Source organism: Equus przewalskii, chromosome 1 (assembly GCF_037783145.1).
Source record: "Equus przewalskii isolate Varuska chromosome 1, EquPr2, whole genome shotgun sequence".
In the NCBI taxonomy this organism is placed as follows: Eukaryota; Metazoa; Chordata; class Mammalia; order Perissodactyla; family Equidae; genus Equus; species Equus przewalskii.
In genome coordinates, this window is record NC_091831.1 from 104,826,608 (window position 1) to 104,842,406 (window position 15,799).

Genomic DNA, 15,799 nt, shown 5'->3' on the forward strand with positions numbered 1-15,799 from the left:
GAAGCTCTGACTTGAAATGCTTTTCAAATTATGGGTACTCCGAAAAGCAACTACATGCAGTAAAGATAATAGGAATCTCAGGCATAGAGTCAAAGGATCATGTGTTCAGTGTTTAGAGAAAGGAACGAAGAGAGAGGAAGGGCCTGCCCTACCCCAAGTGCAAACTGACTCGTGTTTCCTTTGTGTTTTCCTCTGGGTTCACGGTCTCTACAATCCACTATCGAGAAAAGCAACTTGTGTCACCAGAAAGATTTAACTCATATTGTTACAAAGACTTTTAACACACAGTATTTTAGATTGATTAAAACTCAGATTCAAATTCAAAAAGATTTCATATTTTGTTTCCACTCCATATTATAACTTAAGGCAATGTAAAAGATAGGTATCTATCAAAATTATTTTCAAATGAATAATTCCACGTTCTGAAAGTTCTGTAAGTTGTCTTTTGTCTCAGAGAGAGGAAACATAGCTTTCCAGGAGCAGAAGTGCTTACAATATCCAGAAAGTGGATCCTGAAAGCCTAAGGGATCTGAATTTACCACCAAATCTTTACAACCTCAACATTGTTCTGCGTGAGATGCTAATATAAGCAAACATTTATTATTCATTGTTCACTTCAGAAACTCAATCCCTGATCTAATTTATTATTTGATGTTTATGAAGCTTCTAAAAACCATATGCTGAGGGAGAGTGGGGGGGTTGAGAAGGGAACCCATGATGTTTAAAATGAGCAAGATTAGCATCTCATTTATTCAATAAAATTCAATTCAATTCCGTTTAATTTAATTTATTCCTATTCAATTCAATTTGTCTTAATTTTTAAATACCTTCTATATGCCAGATATTGTTCAAACACTAGGAATTCACAAAAAAAAAATTAGGCAGGGCTTTCGGCTTTAAAGGGGCTCACAGATGAACTACAAAAATGTGGAATATTTTGATTTTCTCTAAACTTACAGACACTGCCCCTCACTAGGTTTTAGCACCCGGCTCACTACCTTCTCTACACCCTCCTCCTGTGATCATTTTCAGAGATTTTCACATCCACGAGATTGGTTGCACATATCAGGCAAGAAAGAGATGGCACAGTCTAGCAGGTAGCACATATCAGGCAAGAAAGAGATGGCACAGTCTAGCAGGTAAATAGAGGAACAGAGGTTGATAAAAGGATCCTTTTCATGGAGGAAATCCAAAGAGGAGAGTGCGGGACCCCAAGACAAGGTGCTGTACCGTTGTAGGCAGAGCAGGGCAGGGAGCATTCGCTGGAACTAGAAAGATGAAGTGCAGGGGAGGGAGCAGTGGCTCTCAGTAGAGGGACACAGCCCAGCAGCAGTGACCTTGCAGGGAGGAGCTGAGGGAATAAATACCCTGTTCCTCTCTCTCCTTCCAAAGTCAGGGCTGTGTGCCTTCCAGACAGAGGGCAAGGGGGCCCACAGACTCTACTTAAGGGTCAGCGTCTAGAGCACAGAGCAGGGCTGAGAGGGATGCAGACTGGAGCCGAAAGAGCAAACTAAAATATCCAGTGAGCAACCCATCCAACACCTCAGTCTCTCAGGTTTTGACAGGCTCATTTTCCTCTCTACCATCAGCCACTCAGTTCCCCTTCACGCTCCGGCTTATTGCTTAATTATGCTCCCTCTGGATTCTACAGCTCATAGACACCCCCGCCCTTGCTCTATCACATCCTGCCTCTATCACGTCCACGCAACTTCTGGTCCTCTATCCACTCTCTGCAGTCTCACTATCCATCTGCCCCCTCCTGCTGTCCGTTCCCTTCCTGTACATCTTAGAATGCACCATCCATCATTGTCATTATCAAAAATGCCCTCAACTCCACTGAAGCATTATTTGAGATGGTGAAAAAGGGGGAGCCATTTAAATCCATCAGCAGGGGGCCAGCCTGGTGGTGCAGTGGTTATGTTCACATGTTCCGCTTTGGTGTCCTGGGGTTTGCCAGTTCGGATCCTGGGTGTGGACCTTGACATGGCTCATCAAGCCATGCTGTGCCAGGCATCCCACATGTAAAGTAGAGGAAGACAGGCAGATGTTAGCTCAGGCCCGTCTTCTTCAGCAAAAAGAGGAGGATTTGCAGATGTTAGCTCAGGGCTAATCTTCTTCAAAAAAAACTCAACAAAAACCTCAAAAATAAAATCCATCAGCAGAGGAATAAATGTATTGTGGTTTATTTATACAATGATTTAACTCTATCTACATATCTTAACATGGTTACATTTCAAAAACATACCGTTGAGGGGAAAAGCAACTTAGAAAAGGATGCAAACATCACAGCACCATTGATTTTCAAGTTTCTGTTTTGAAGCAGAAGAACTCCTCATATGCCAAACAGAACCTTCCATGGTTCTCTAAAATACAAAGCAGGTAAGAATGGAGCAGCTCTCACTGAAGAGGGTGGAGAGGGCCTGGAAGCCCACCCAGCTGCTCCCAACCAGCTTCCCCAAAAAGACCCTCCGTGGAACATGAGGGCTCAGGGTGACGGATTGAGAACCACAGCGCCACACTATGCAGGAGGCCTCCTTAGGGAGCGAGAACAAAGGAAGTTGACAAAGCTTATGATTAGATTACCCAATCTTTCCAAACTAAACCACTGTTCACAATTCTGGGACAACAACTTGGTTGTTAAGAGAATATACACCTGAGAGAATTTAAGGACTAGTTGTTAGAGTTAACAGAATTAGAGGAGTCGTGCTTGCCTCTCCTGGCTTTCTGCAGGAGCCCAAGTAACGGGCCCGCTGGGGATCGGCGGCGTGCCTGCACTCACTCCTCCTTATTTATTAATCTCCCCAGGGCTTGCATTTCCCCTCCTGATCCTTTGCTGGTTTCCATATCTTATGGTTATACATTTATCAACCATCTTCTTGAAGCTGAGGAGGTGTTTAATATTCCTAAGTCTTTTGAGCTGCTAGCATGTTGTACTGGGTTAAAAACAAAAACAAAAACAAGCTTTAACGTCCCACACTGAGCAAAGCCATTACTTGAAAAACCTCATTCACAAGCCCTCAAACCCTAGCAAGGTGCAGAGCAGCTGTTGCATTCTGGTCCACTCATGCGCTTTTGGGGGAAACTGCTGATTGCTCAGCGCCAATCCAGCTGTCAATAGATGCAGCCTGAGCCAGGGCTGGCGGACTCTTATCTTACTGGGCCTGTCCCCTCGGATTTGTAAAACGTGAAATAGTTCTTGAAGAGAAAACTTGATGACTAGTAAAAAGATTGTTTCTAGTTATGCAGGCAGGCCCCATCATATGAACAGTCGACCTAAAACACTGCGAGTGTTCTGAGTGTGGACACCCAGCTCTTGGCGGGAGGGAGAGGTGATTTTCTTTTCTCACTTGGTAACGATTAGAGGATCACTGACTTAGGGAAATCTCCTCTCCCATAGCAAAGTGGAGAGAACACAAGTACTCAAGGTACATTTGTGGGCTTCAACTGTGTTGTCTATAGACCCTGGAGATGAGAACACTCATCAGGAAAACAATAGAAGTCTTCAACTTGCTAACAGCCGAGATCTCTTTGTAAAGCTGAGAGCTAGCACTAGGGAGGGACAGAGGAAGAAGGGAACTAATATTTTTAAGCACCTACTTTTCCCAGGATAAACACCAGTTTGCTTAATCTCAAAATGACCAGTGAGGTGATACCAACTGTACAATTTACAGATGGGGAAATGAACACTCAAGGAGACTAAGCAACTGTCTGAAGGTCACACGGCGGGTCAATGGCAGGACAGAGATTCAAACTAAGGGCTGGGATTCCAAATTGTATGCTTTTCTAGTCTTAACACCTGGCCATCGAGAGGGTATAAGTTACAGAAAGGTGACTTTCAAGTCAATAGAGTAAAGAACTATTATTATAGTCAGAACTATTATTAGAGTCAGAGGAATGGTTGCTAAGTAGCAGACTCAGTCCAGAAATTGAATGGACTGGCTAGAGGGAGCATGAGCCTCCAGTATTTGGATACTTATGGAGCTTCTGAGAACTATCTTTAGACGGATGCCATAGAGGGGAGCCAGGTAGTGGATGGTGGACAGAGCAGACGTTAAGGGGCTTTCCACTAAGTGTCTCTGTTTCTGCTTTGATTCAAATGTGTGCCTTAATTCAACTCAAGTCCACTTGCCATTGTGAGGTGTGAGCTTGCTGTGTTTCTCTGAAAACTGACCAGCTCTGCAGCCCTGCCAAAGCTGCCATTCCATCCTTCAGCTTCGAGCTGAATTCCTTGCGCAAGAACGGATCGTGTTGCAGTCCAAGGTTGCCACTTCCTGTCCTTTCCCATCTCTGCCAGTAGGGAAGTCTTGCATGGCCACTCAAACCACAGGGCCCTGAGGCAGCTGGAGAACCTTGGTGAAGAAAGAGATGGAGCTGGGAATCCCCGAGGGGAGTAGATGAAAGGGAAGTCACTGGGTGCAGAGGGCATTAGAAAACTGAGTTCTGCAGGTCCCCAGTTAAGCCAGTTTCTTTTAATATCACCAAAAGTTCTCAGTGGCAGCTCTCCAGTTGTCAATATGAGCTCCTCCAAAGGGCTGGGGGAGAAAAGGCTCTACTCTCTGTAAGTGTTAGCATCCAAATAGACGTGTTGGGGGCTTCTATTTTCATCTTCTTTTGGTTGGAAGTATGTATTTCTTAAAAACTACAATTTTAGATTATATGAGTAACACCTGCATATCATTTTTAAAAAATCCTAAGTGGTAGAAAAGAATAGACAATTACAATTTTAAATGCCCCCTCCCTTCTGTCTACAAGCCTCACTCTCTCTTCTCCCCATTCCCAGTCTGACTTCTTATAGCTAACTGCTATCGACAGTTTCCTATGTATCCTCTCAGAAATATTGATATACTTACACAAACACACACAGGCACATGTTCTTAAACACACACACACAAGACCATACCAAGGCCCTTCCCCCTCTCAGCTCAGCTTCAACTCCTGCCACCCACTCTGGGCTCCCACCACAATGGCTCCCCTCTCCCCTCTCCTCAGCCTTTGGGGTGTCTCATTACCAGTCCTCAAAGGATCCCACGCCAGGTCAGGCTGCCCTGTTGGGAGCTCTCATAGCACCCAGTACTTCTCCTTGTGGTGCATGTCACAGCTGTCGTTTTACATTCATCTGTGTGACTATTCAACTAAGGTCTATCTCACTCACTAGGCTGCACCTCAAGGATAGGACCCCTGATGTCTGGACCCTCCATCACAGTCCCAGAGCCTACCACTGTGCCTGGCACATTGCAGTGTTCACTCAGTTATTGACTGAATGAATATGCTGGTCTACATTTGGCTTTTAAAAATTAATAAGACACTTTGGACATCTTTCACGTCAGAACAGATACATCCACCTCTTTCTCTTTGATGGTTCTACAGTATTCCATCACATGGATGTATCATAATTTCATAACCAGGTCCCCATTAATGGGTTTTAAAGGTATTTCTAATTTTTGCTCTTTCCAACAACACGGTTTCACTGCTTTCACATCTTTGCACACTTGTGCATGTATGTCCGTTAGGTAAGCCCCTAGACGTGAAACTGCTGGGTCAAAGGGACCATGCATGACAAAACTGGAGAGGGAATATCAAATGCTTTTCCCCAAAGTGGTGCCAATCCCCACTCCTCCTGGCAGTGCATGAGGATGCCTGCTTCCTCGTCCCCTTGCCACATGGGGAATGAGCAAACTTTTTTATTTTGCTCATAGGTAGTTAAAAACAGCATCTCCTTTGTTAAATCGCATTTCTTTAATAACAAGTGAAGCTGACGACTGTTTTTGTTAGGTTATTGGCCATTTGTATTTCTTTTTCTATAAATTGTCTGTTCCTGACTTTTGTCCATATTTCTATTGAGTTGTCTTTTTCATCTAGATTTTATAAGAATTCTTTCTATATTTCCCCTTTGACATTTGCTTTTTGACTTTACGATATGTTGTCACAAAGAAGTTTTTCATTTCTATGCTGTCAAATTTATCAATCTTTCTTTCTCTTTTTTCTCCTTTCTCTGACTCTCAATCTATAGCTACCTGTTCACATGCAGAGGAAAGGTGCTCAACAAGTGTCAACATTGGCTACTTCTAGTAGGGGAGGCCTGGGATGACTTATAACCCATTGCTTTGTGCTTTTCTGTATGGCTTTATTTTTTTTTTATAAACCACATAATAATTTTTATAAAAAAGAGTTCTTATTTAAAAAGAAACAGTATGGCACCTGGATTTATGTCATTCACATGTTAGAAAATGTTGATAATGAATAAAATCATAATTGTATTCTGCATCTTTTCTAATTTTAAACAAAAAAGGCTAGTATTGTCAGAGATTTTGCACTTGTCTAATTATTCACAATAAATCAATTGCACATTATAGCACATACACAGTAGTTAACAAGCGCCAATCAGAAGCACTGCCATTTGCTGAGGCGTCTGAACCTGCCAGGAGCCAGGCCTCATCAAGGCCAATAATGTGCCCAGAGCAGGAACGTGAAGCTAGATTTTCTGACCCCTAAGTCTTTGGAAGAGTAACTGATAAATTAAATTATTTCATTATACTTTGCAAATTAAACTCTAAATTTGGGCACTACTGAGTGGCAGAGCTATTCTAAAAACTGAAAAGAGAAATACACAATTCAAGTGTCAGAGATGTGAAAAGGCAATGCACACTGGTGCAGGGTTAATTTATACTCCTGGAAAACACACACCCACAAACATGCTCTCGCTCACATAAATGAAACCCTGTGATTTTTCTTTTGGATAGGAAAATAAGGTTCTATTGCCAAAATCTGCCAGGAGTAGTTTCAGAAACGATCACATTTGCACAGTTTCTCACGGTCCCCTGCTGCAGAGGGACGAATGGGGCCGAGGGCAGCTCTTTCATCAGTGTCTGAGACTGCGCCTTCCCTGGGTGGTGGCTCTGCAGGGCTGGCTTTATTTTCCTCCATTTTAATGGATTAGTTCCTAAAATACTTTGGAACTTTTCTACATTCTAGAGAAAATAAAAGGTCTTTTCTCTCTCGGTGTTCCTCTCACTCCAAAGGAATTAAAAGTGAAAAACAAGAGGAGAAATAACAAAGCCCCTTTTCTTTGTGTGCCTAATAAATGGCTTTGAGGCATGGGCTCCCTTGGAGAGCTGAGGCCACACTGTACCTTTCTGTATCTTAGGTAAAGAAAGAAAAAGGGAGCCTTAATAAACGTTTAATAATTACTGTTAATAAATAAGAGTAGCTTACCCTGGCAACATGCCTAATGGTGCACAGAGTAGTTCCATTTTGAAACTTCGTGTAGTTCTGTGAAGTGGACAAGGTCTTTTGTAGGGTTTCTTTTTCTTCTTTGAGAGGTTAAATGACTTGTATAAACAGAGGGTAAACAGAAGAATCTAGACTCCAATTCAGATTTTCTGATTTCAAATCCAATGCTATTGTGACTTCGCCAAACTATCTCTTTAACAATGATCAGCAAGTATTTATTTAACACTCTCTAATCTTTATTAACCTTGAGAATAAACAACAATAAAAGTCACCTATCAAACTTTACAAGCATTTATAAAAATGAGTAAATTCCTCCCTAACCCAAATACAGAGAAATCCTTCCAACTTAGAATCAAAATCCAAAAGTAAAGAAAGCAAAGCTTGAAAATTTGAAAGCATTCAGAAAACTTTTGGATGGCAGAAAACTTTTGGATGGCAGAAAACATTGTGAATCCACACACAAAAAATTAGAGCTATTAAATGAGTTCGGCAAGGTTGCAGCATACAAGGTAAACATACCATTTGTATTTCTGTACACTAGCAATGAGCAATAGGAAAAGGAAATTAAGAAAACATTTCCATTTGTAACAGCATCAAAGAAAACAAAAAGCCTGGGAATAAATCTACCAAAAGAAGCGTAAAACATACTACAAAACACGGCTGAAAGAAATTAAGGAAGACCTAAATAAATAGAGATATGCTATGTTCATGTATTGAAAGGCTTAATGTTGTTAAGATGTCAATACTTCCCAATTGAAATACAGGTTCAAGTACTCCTTGTCAAAATCCCAGCTGTTCTTTTTTCAAAAATTTATAAGCTTATCCTAAAATTCATATGAAAATGCAAGGGACCCAGAATAGCCAAAAAATCTTGAGAAAGAATAACAAAGTTGGAGATGTCACAGTTATGATTTCAAAACTTACTTCACAACTTGTACATAAGTGTTCACAGCAGCATTATTCATAACATCGATTAACTTAATGAAAAACCACAGTAATTGAGACAGTGTGATACTTGATGTGGGGTCGGTGAGCCAAGGAGTCGAAAGAAAGATTTCTTGGACTCTCAAGATCTGGCAGTAGTGCTCTTTTATTTAGAGAATAGTGTGGAATAGCATGGGGACAGGACCCATGGGCAGTCAGAGCTGCTGCGGGGGACAGGGCCCACGGGCAGGAGGAGCCGCTGCTGCTGCCCCGAGTTGAGGGTTAGAGCTAAATTTAAGGCATAAGTATACGTGTTATCTCTTTACAAGACAAAGGAAAGAATATGAAAAAAAGTTAAAATGGTATCAGTGCAGGTGGGGTCTGGTCACTGGGTGATCCCATGACTTTTAGACAAGAATCAAATTGGATTAAGTAAAGGTCAGAAGCCACCACCCTAAATCAGTTATATGAGATTGCCAGACAGCAACCAACTTAAGTTCTTGCCTTCCCCATTAAGAGTTTCTAGGGACAAGGTCATCTCTCTTCTTCTTCCTGGTACAGAGAGGGAGGCAGCTTTTACAGATAGAGATTTACCTTACAAATGTAAATGTGTCCCAACAAGGGCAAGTTCCATTCCCCAGAGCCTCCCTCCCTGTCCCAGTTTATCAAAAGCAATCAGCCCCAAACAATCCCGATGCCAAAGAGACATATCCTGGGGTGGCCAATTTCAGGTCCCTACAAGGTCATCCCCCCTTCCTTCACAAGTGCAAATATTTCTCGAAGAGCAAACAAATTCCAGTCCTCGGAGCCTGCTTCTCATCTGCAGTTTTAAAAGTAACCAGCCTAAAATCCTCATCAATACTGACATAAGGATAGACATGAAGATCAATAGAATAGAATTGAGAATCCAGAAATAAATTCTTACATTTATGGTCAATTGACTTTGACACAGATACCAAGATGATTCTGTGTTGAAAGGATAGTCCTTTTAATAAATGCTGCTAGGACAACTGGATATTCACATACAAAAGAAGGAAGTTGGACCTCAACCTCAGATCATATAAAAAAATAAACTCAAAATGGATCAAACACCTAAATGTTAAAAGCTAAAACTATCAAACTTTTAGAAGGAAACAAGCCTTCATGAACTTGGATCAGGCAATGGTTTCTTAGATGTGACACCAAAGGCACAAGCAACAAAAGGAAAAAAGGATACATTGGACTTCAACAAAATTAAAAACTTTTGTGCTTCAAAGGACACTGTCAAGAAAGTGAGAAGAAAGCCACATGATGGGAGAAAATGTTCACAAATCATACATCTGATGAGGGTCTAGTAGCTAGTAACCAATATAAAGAGCTCTTATAAGTCAACAGTAAAAAGACAAGCAACCCTATTAAAAAACGGGCAAAGGATTTGAATAGGCATTTCCCCAAAGAAGATTCACAAATAGTCAATAAGCATACAAATAGATGTGCAATATCATTAATCATTAGAGAAATTCAAATCAAAACTGCAATGAGATACCACTTCATACTCACTAGGATGGTTAAAATAAAAAAGAGAGACAATAACAAGTGTTGGTGAGGGGGTGGAGAAAGCAGAACTCTTACGCATTGCTGGTGGGAATGTAAAATGCTGAGGCCACTTTGGAAAACAGCTTGGCAGCTCCCCAAGAAGTTTAATATTGAGTTACCACATGCCCCAGCAATTCCACTCCTAGCCTTACACCCAAGAGAACTGAAAAAAATTCCATATAAAAACCTGTACATGAATGTTCATAACATTATTCATAATATCCATAAAGTGGAAACAACCCAAATGTCCATCAGCTGATGAATAGAGAAACAAATGTGGTCTACGTGGATAACAGAAAACTATTCAGACATGAAAAGAAAACAAAGTACTGATACATGACAAACACGGATAAACCTTGAAAAAAATATGCTAAATAAAAGAAGTCAGACACAAAAGGCCACATACGGTATGATTCTATTTATATGAAATGTCCATAATAGCCAAATCCATAGAGACAGAAAGTAGAGTGGCGGTCGCCAGGAGATGAGGGGAGGAGGGGAAGGGAAATGACTCCTAATGGGTACAAGGTTTCTATTTGAGGTGATGAAAATGTTCTGGAATTAGATAGTGGTAATGGTTGCACAACTTGTGAATATAATTAAACCACTAAATTGTACACTTTAAAAGGGTGAATTTCACAGTATGTAAATTATCACAATAAAAAACACTATGAACAAAATGAAATGTAAATGACAAACTGGGTGAAAATATTTACAAAATACATCATAGATAAAAGGGCAATATGTGTAATATTTAAAGAACCTTTAACAGTTAAGGTAAAGTAGATAAAAATTCTACTAAAAAGTGGACAAGTGAGGGGCCAGCCTGATGGCATAGTGGTTAAGTTCGTGTGTTCTGCTTCAGCAGCCTGGGATTCACAGGTTTGGATTCTGAGTGTGGACCTAGCACCACTTGTTAAGCCATGCTGTGGGAGCATCCCACATAAAATAGAGGAAGACCGGCACAGATGATAGCTCAGCGACACCCTTCCTCAAGCAAAAAGAGGAAGATTGGCAACAGACGTTAGCTCAGGGCCAATCTTCCTCACCTACACACAGCAAAAAGTGGACAAATGATACGAATAAGTCACAAAAAAGAAAATTCACAAAATACATTGAAATCCTTTAAACATATGAAAAGATATTCAATTACATTTTAAATAAGAGAAATGCAGATTAAAACTACACTGAGATGTCACTTCTCACCTATCGGCTGAGAATAATTCAAAAGCTTGACCATTCACTCTTTTGGAAGAGGCTGTGGGCACACTCATACACTGCTGGTGTGGCCTACAAATGAGGGGAAGCCCAACGAAAGGCAATTTGGCAACATCCTACAAAACTACCAACACATGCTCCCTTCGACTGAGCAGTCCCACCTGTAGGAATTACTCTGAGAATACAACTCCAACAATACAAAAGTATATGTGTCTAAGATTATTCATTACAACATTATTTGTAACTGCAAAATATTGGAACCTACCTAAATGCCCAAACATAGGAAACTATTTGAAAAAAACCACAGTATGTACATAAAATGGATTATTATACCCCTGTACAAATGAATAAAGATTTCTACGAACTGCTATAAAGTGATTTCCAGGATATATTGTTAAGTGAAAAAAGCAAAGGTAGACACAACAAATAAATAACTTGGTGGGAAGAGGGAGAGACATTCCTAACAGTAGAATGTCAACTGATAAATGTGGATGGAACGGCAGAATGGAAAATCATTAACTTGCAAACATCAAGCAAAGACTGGTTTGGGAAACATTCATCAAAGGATGCTAAACGTAGAGGGAAATTTCTAAGAGGAGTATGATATGTATCTGGTCTTCACAATGTATCTGGTCTGTCTCTCCATAGAACGTTTATTGGCTGTATAGTGGAAAATAGTTACTATACAGTGAAGAAGCTATGTATCACTGTGACTGAGTGATAAAAATCAATGTCACCAAGGAAGGACAGATGACATCACGTGCCTCCAGATGCAACACCCAAAGAAAATACTATAGTCTTCTGTAGTATTCAAGCTGGGCATGTGTTGTTGGAATCGTCATGAGGAAACATCAGATGAACCCAAACTGAGGCACTGTCCACAAAACAACTGACCTATATTCCTCAAAAATTTCAATGTCATAAGAGACAGAGACAGGCTGAGAAACTATTCTAGATTACAGGAGACCAGAGTCATGACAACTAAATGCAATACATGATCTCGGACTGGGTCTTGTGTTGGAGGGAAGAAATTGCCATAAAGGATGGTATTTGGACAACTGACAAAATAGAACATGGTCTGTACTGATGTTAACAGTCCTGAATTTGATAACTGTATTACAGTTACCTAAGAGAATATCTTTATTCCAATGAAACATACGCTGAAATATTCAGGGATAAAAGGATAATGATATATTCAACATACTTTCAAATGATTACAAAATATAAATAATTATCGCTCTGAGTATATGTGTGTGCATATATATGTGTGCTTGTATGTCTGTCTAAACAGATAGATAGGGAGAAAGAATGTGGCAAAATACTTTAAAATGGTGAATCTGAGCCCCATGAACAAGAAGCCATTTCCCACTCACACAGCGCTACGGGCTCCTAAGAGAAGTAAGGCCTGATATACTGGAAGGCTGCACTTACATTTGGACCCTTTGCTGATCGCTGCCTTCAGACATTTGAACTTCTTTCTCTAAGCCAGTGTTTCCTAAACTGTGACCTGGGGAAGACTGGCGTCTCCTGGCTTTATTAGACCCTCCTCTCGATTCATAATCCACATTGGCATTTTTAAGGCACTATAAAACCCTGTGTTGAAGACATCTGTTTAATTTTAATTCAATATTTCTCAAATTTATTTAACCACGAGCACCTTTTCTAGGAAGACCTATGAACTCTTGTGAGATGCTAGTATCCCGCGGAATACAGTTTGGGAAATGCTTCTCTAAACCAAACTCAAATCTTTGCAATGCATACTGTTGGGTCTTAGAAGCCAAGTTTCATTCCAGTGAATTTTATTAGTGTAATGGCCCTTGCCGGATGACTCTCAATGGATTATCACTTGGTGTCTTTCTTTGAACTTTAGAAACTGTACAGCAAAGATAGAGCCAATACTTTGAGGGCAGATCTGGATTTAGTCAGGAAACAGTGAGAGGAGATGGACTAAGAGGAAAATTAAAATTAAAGTTAATTTGAGACTCTATTCTGTAAAATGGAAGTAAAATAATGTTTGAAAGTTGGTTCAATGAAGAACAAAGGAAAACCAACTTCTGGTGGCAAAGAAAGTCAAAGCAACCCTTTGGCAGAATGTCCATATGAATTGAGAATTATAAAATATTCTTCTTTCCTCCCAGAAGTTTAACTTTTGGAAATTAACACTAGCAAATAACTCAGGAAAAGAAAAAAATTTTTTGTATAAGAATATTCAGAATTATTGATACTAACAACAAACTGCAAACGCACCAGTGCTCTTATGCTCAGTAAGTGGTCCCATCAGCCTCAGAGTGACCTAAACCAAAAACCTGGTGTAAAGCTGGACCCCTGCATCTCCTTCACTCCCCCACATCTGCACAACTCCCAGGCCTGTCATTTCTGCTCTCCACCTCTGTCAAATTTGTTCACGTCTCTCTATTCTCACAACGCCACCTGAGTCCAGGCTGTCATCATCTCCTACCTCGACTCCTGTGGCCATCTCCTGAGTCATCTCCCTGCTTATCTCTCGGCCATCCAGTCCATTCTCCATACTGCAGAGCGATCCTTCTAGACTGATAATCTGATGATGTCAATCTCCCTGCTTGAAAACCTTTAACTGCCCCTAGGATGCAGCTCAAATTCCTTAACGTGACTTTCAACACCCCACCTCAATGATGCCTGTCTACTGCCTTTACCATTCCCATTGCCCAGGCATAGGAAATTTCTTACAATTCCCCCAACGTGTCAAACTTCGTCTCACCTTCAGACCTTTCCATGTGCTCTGCCCCCTTCCTGCGTCAGTCTTCCACACCTCTTAGTACTTTTTGAACAGGTGTTTACCTTTACTACCTTTGCTTCCTCACATCTCACTCATTATACAATCTGGTTTCAATCACTGCCTCAATATTTCCTTCAACAAGGTCATCAATGAAAGAAGGAAAAAGGAAAAGGAAAAGAAAGAAAAAGAAAAAAGGGACGGAAAGAGAGAAATTTTAAAAAATTCGTATGTAGCACTATATATCAGGCACTGTGCTGAGCACTTTACAGATCTTAACTCATCCATCCTCCCAACAACTCTATGTCCTCCATTATAGCAGCAGGTATTAAAGAGGGTAACATAAAGGATACCTCTTTCTTTTTTAACTTGTCCTCCTGTTTTTCTGGCAAATTCTTCTCTATTTCCTGTGCCAGGTTATCCTTCTTTACTTGACCAATGGATACTGAAGTTCCTCAAGACTGTCATCAGTCCTTTTCTCTTCTCACTCCATAGACCCTCCCTAGGTGATCTCATCCTCTCCCAAGGAAATCACTGTGTACGAGTAGATGACTTTCTGATCTATTTTCCGAGCTCCAGTCCTGATTATCTAACCACGTAACTGTTTCTTCCATTTGTATGCCTCATGGGCATACCATCAAAATCTGAGCTCACCATTTATCCATCACCCAGTCGCACCTGCTCTCCTACTGTCAATGGCACAAACATCTACTCAGTTGTCCAGACCAGAAACCCAGGAGTCATCTTTGATTCTTCCCATTCCTTCTTTTTCTCACATCCAATCAATCTCCACATCTCATCAATTCTGCCTCCTAAATCTTTGTCAAACCCATCTACTTCTCTTCACCCTTACTATCATCATCCTAGATCAAGCCAACATCATCTTAGGTCTTCGCTACTTCAGTGGCCTCCTAACTGGTCTCTCCACTTCCACTCTTGGCACCTCTTCCACAATCCATTCTCTATATGTCAGCCAGGATAATTTTTCTAAAAAATACTGGGTTTCAATGTGGGCTATGCCATTTATTGGCTGTGTACTCCTGGGCATACCACACAAACTTCCTAATTCTTGACCTCCTCATTTATAAACCGGAAATAATAATATGACACAGGGTGGTAATAATGATAAAGAGAGATAATCCAGATGAAGTGAGAGAATAGGACACTCTAATAAATTGTAGGTAAGAATATAAATGGTCAGACAAATTTAAAAAGAAATAGCAATAAAGTACTCTCAGTACCATGTCATTATATCTCACTGAAATAACAGGAATGAGTTAGTCTATATTTTACAACTTTAACAGGGAAAAATTCTCAAAAACAATTTGAAAGGTGCTTTTAGCAGATGATTTGTTACAAAAACATTCAAACTCACTGTGATGGTTAATTTTGTGTGTCAACTTGGCTAGGCTATGATGTCCAGTTTTTAGGTCAAATACTAGTCTAGACGTTGCTGAGAATGTATTTGGTAGATGTGATTTAACACTGACAATCAGTAGACTTTGAGTAAAGGAGATTACCCTTAATAAAATGGGTGGGACTCATCCAGCCGGTTGAAGGCCTAAAGAGCAAAAGGGTGAGGTTTCTCGAAGAAGAAGGAATTCTGTCTCAAGACTGTAAAACAGAGATCCTGCCTGAGTTTTCAGCTGGCCCACTTACCTTCGACGGATTTTTGACTTGTCAGCCCCCACAATCATTGGAGCCAATTCCTCAGAGTAAATTTCTCTCTCTCTCTTTCTATGTATTTATCCTATTGGTTCTGTTTCTCTGGAGAACGCTGACTGCACACTCACAGAGGAATCTTAAAGTAGAATAGCAGCTAACACGTGATGACTCGAAGTGGCTTCAGGTACAGATTTTAGAGCGCAGTAGAAAAGATCCCTAATCAGTTTGATAACATGAGCTCTAAAGAGATTAAATACTAAAGGATACAGACATGTTGTCTGGGAAATACAACTTAAATTATGCACCTAATATGAGAAAAGCCATCTTCAGGGAGTCTCAGGCTGTTTGTGGAGCGTCCACCTGGCAACAGGGCACTAGCATCTGATACTCACCCACTTGGCCCTCTATACAAAGATGTTTGTTGAACATCTACTC

At 40.6% G+C, this 15,799-nt stretch overlaps 1 protein-coding gene across 15 annotated transcripts in view; it reads right to left on the reverse strand.

Moving 5' to 3' along the window:
* TTC23 (tetratricopeptide repeat domain 23) overlaps positions 1–15,799 on the reverse strand; it is a 94,349-nt gene that overhangs the window by 33,057 nt on the left and 45,493 nt on the right. The gene's annotated exons all lie outside the window — the stretch shown is intronic.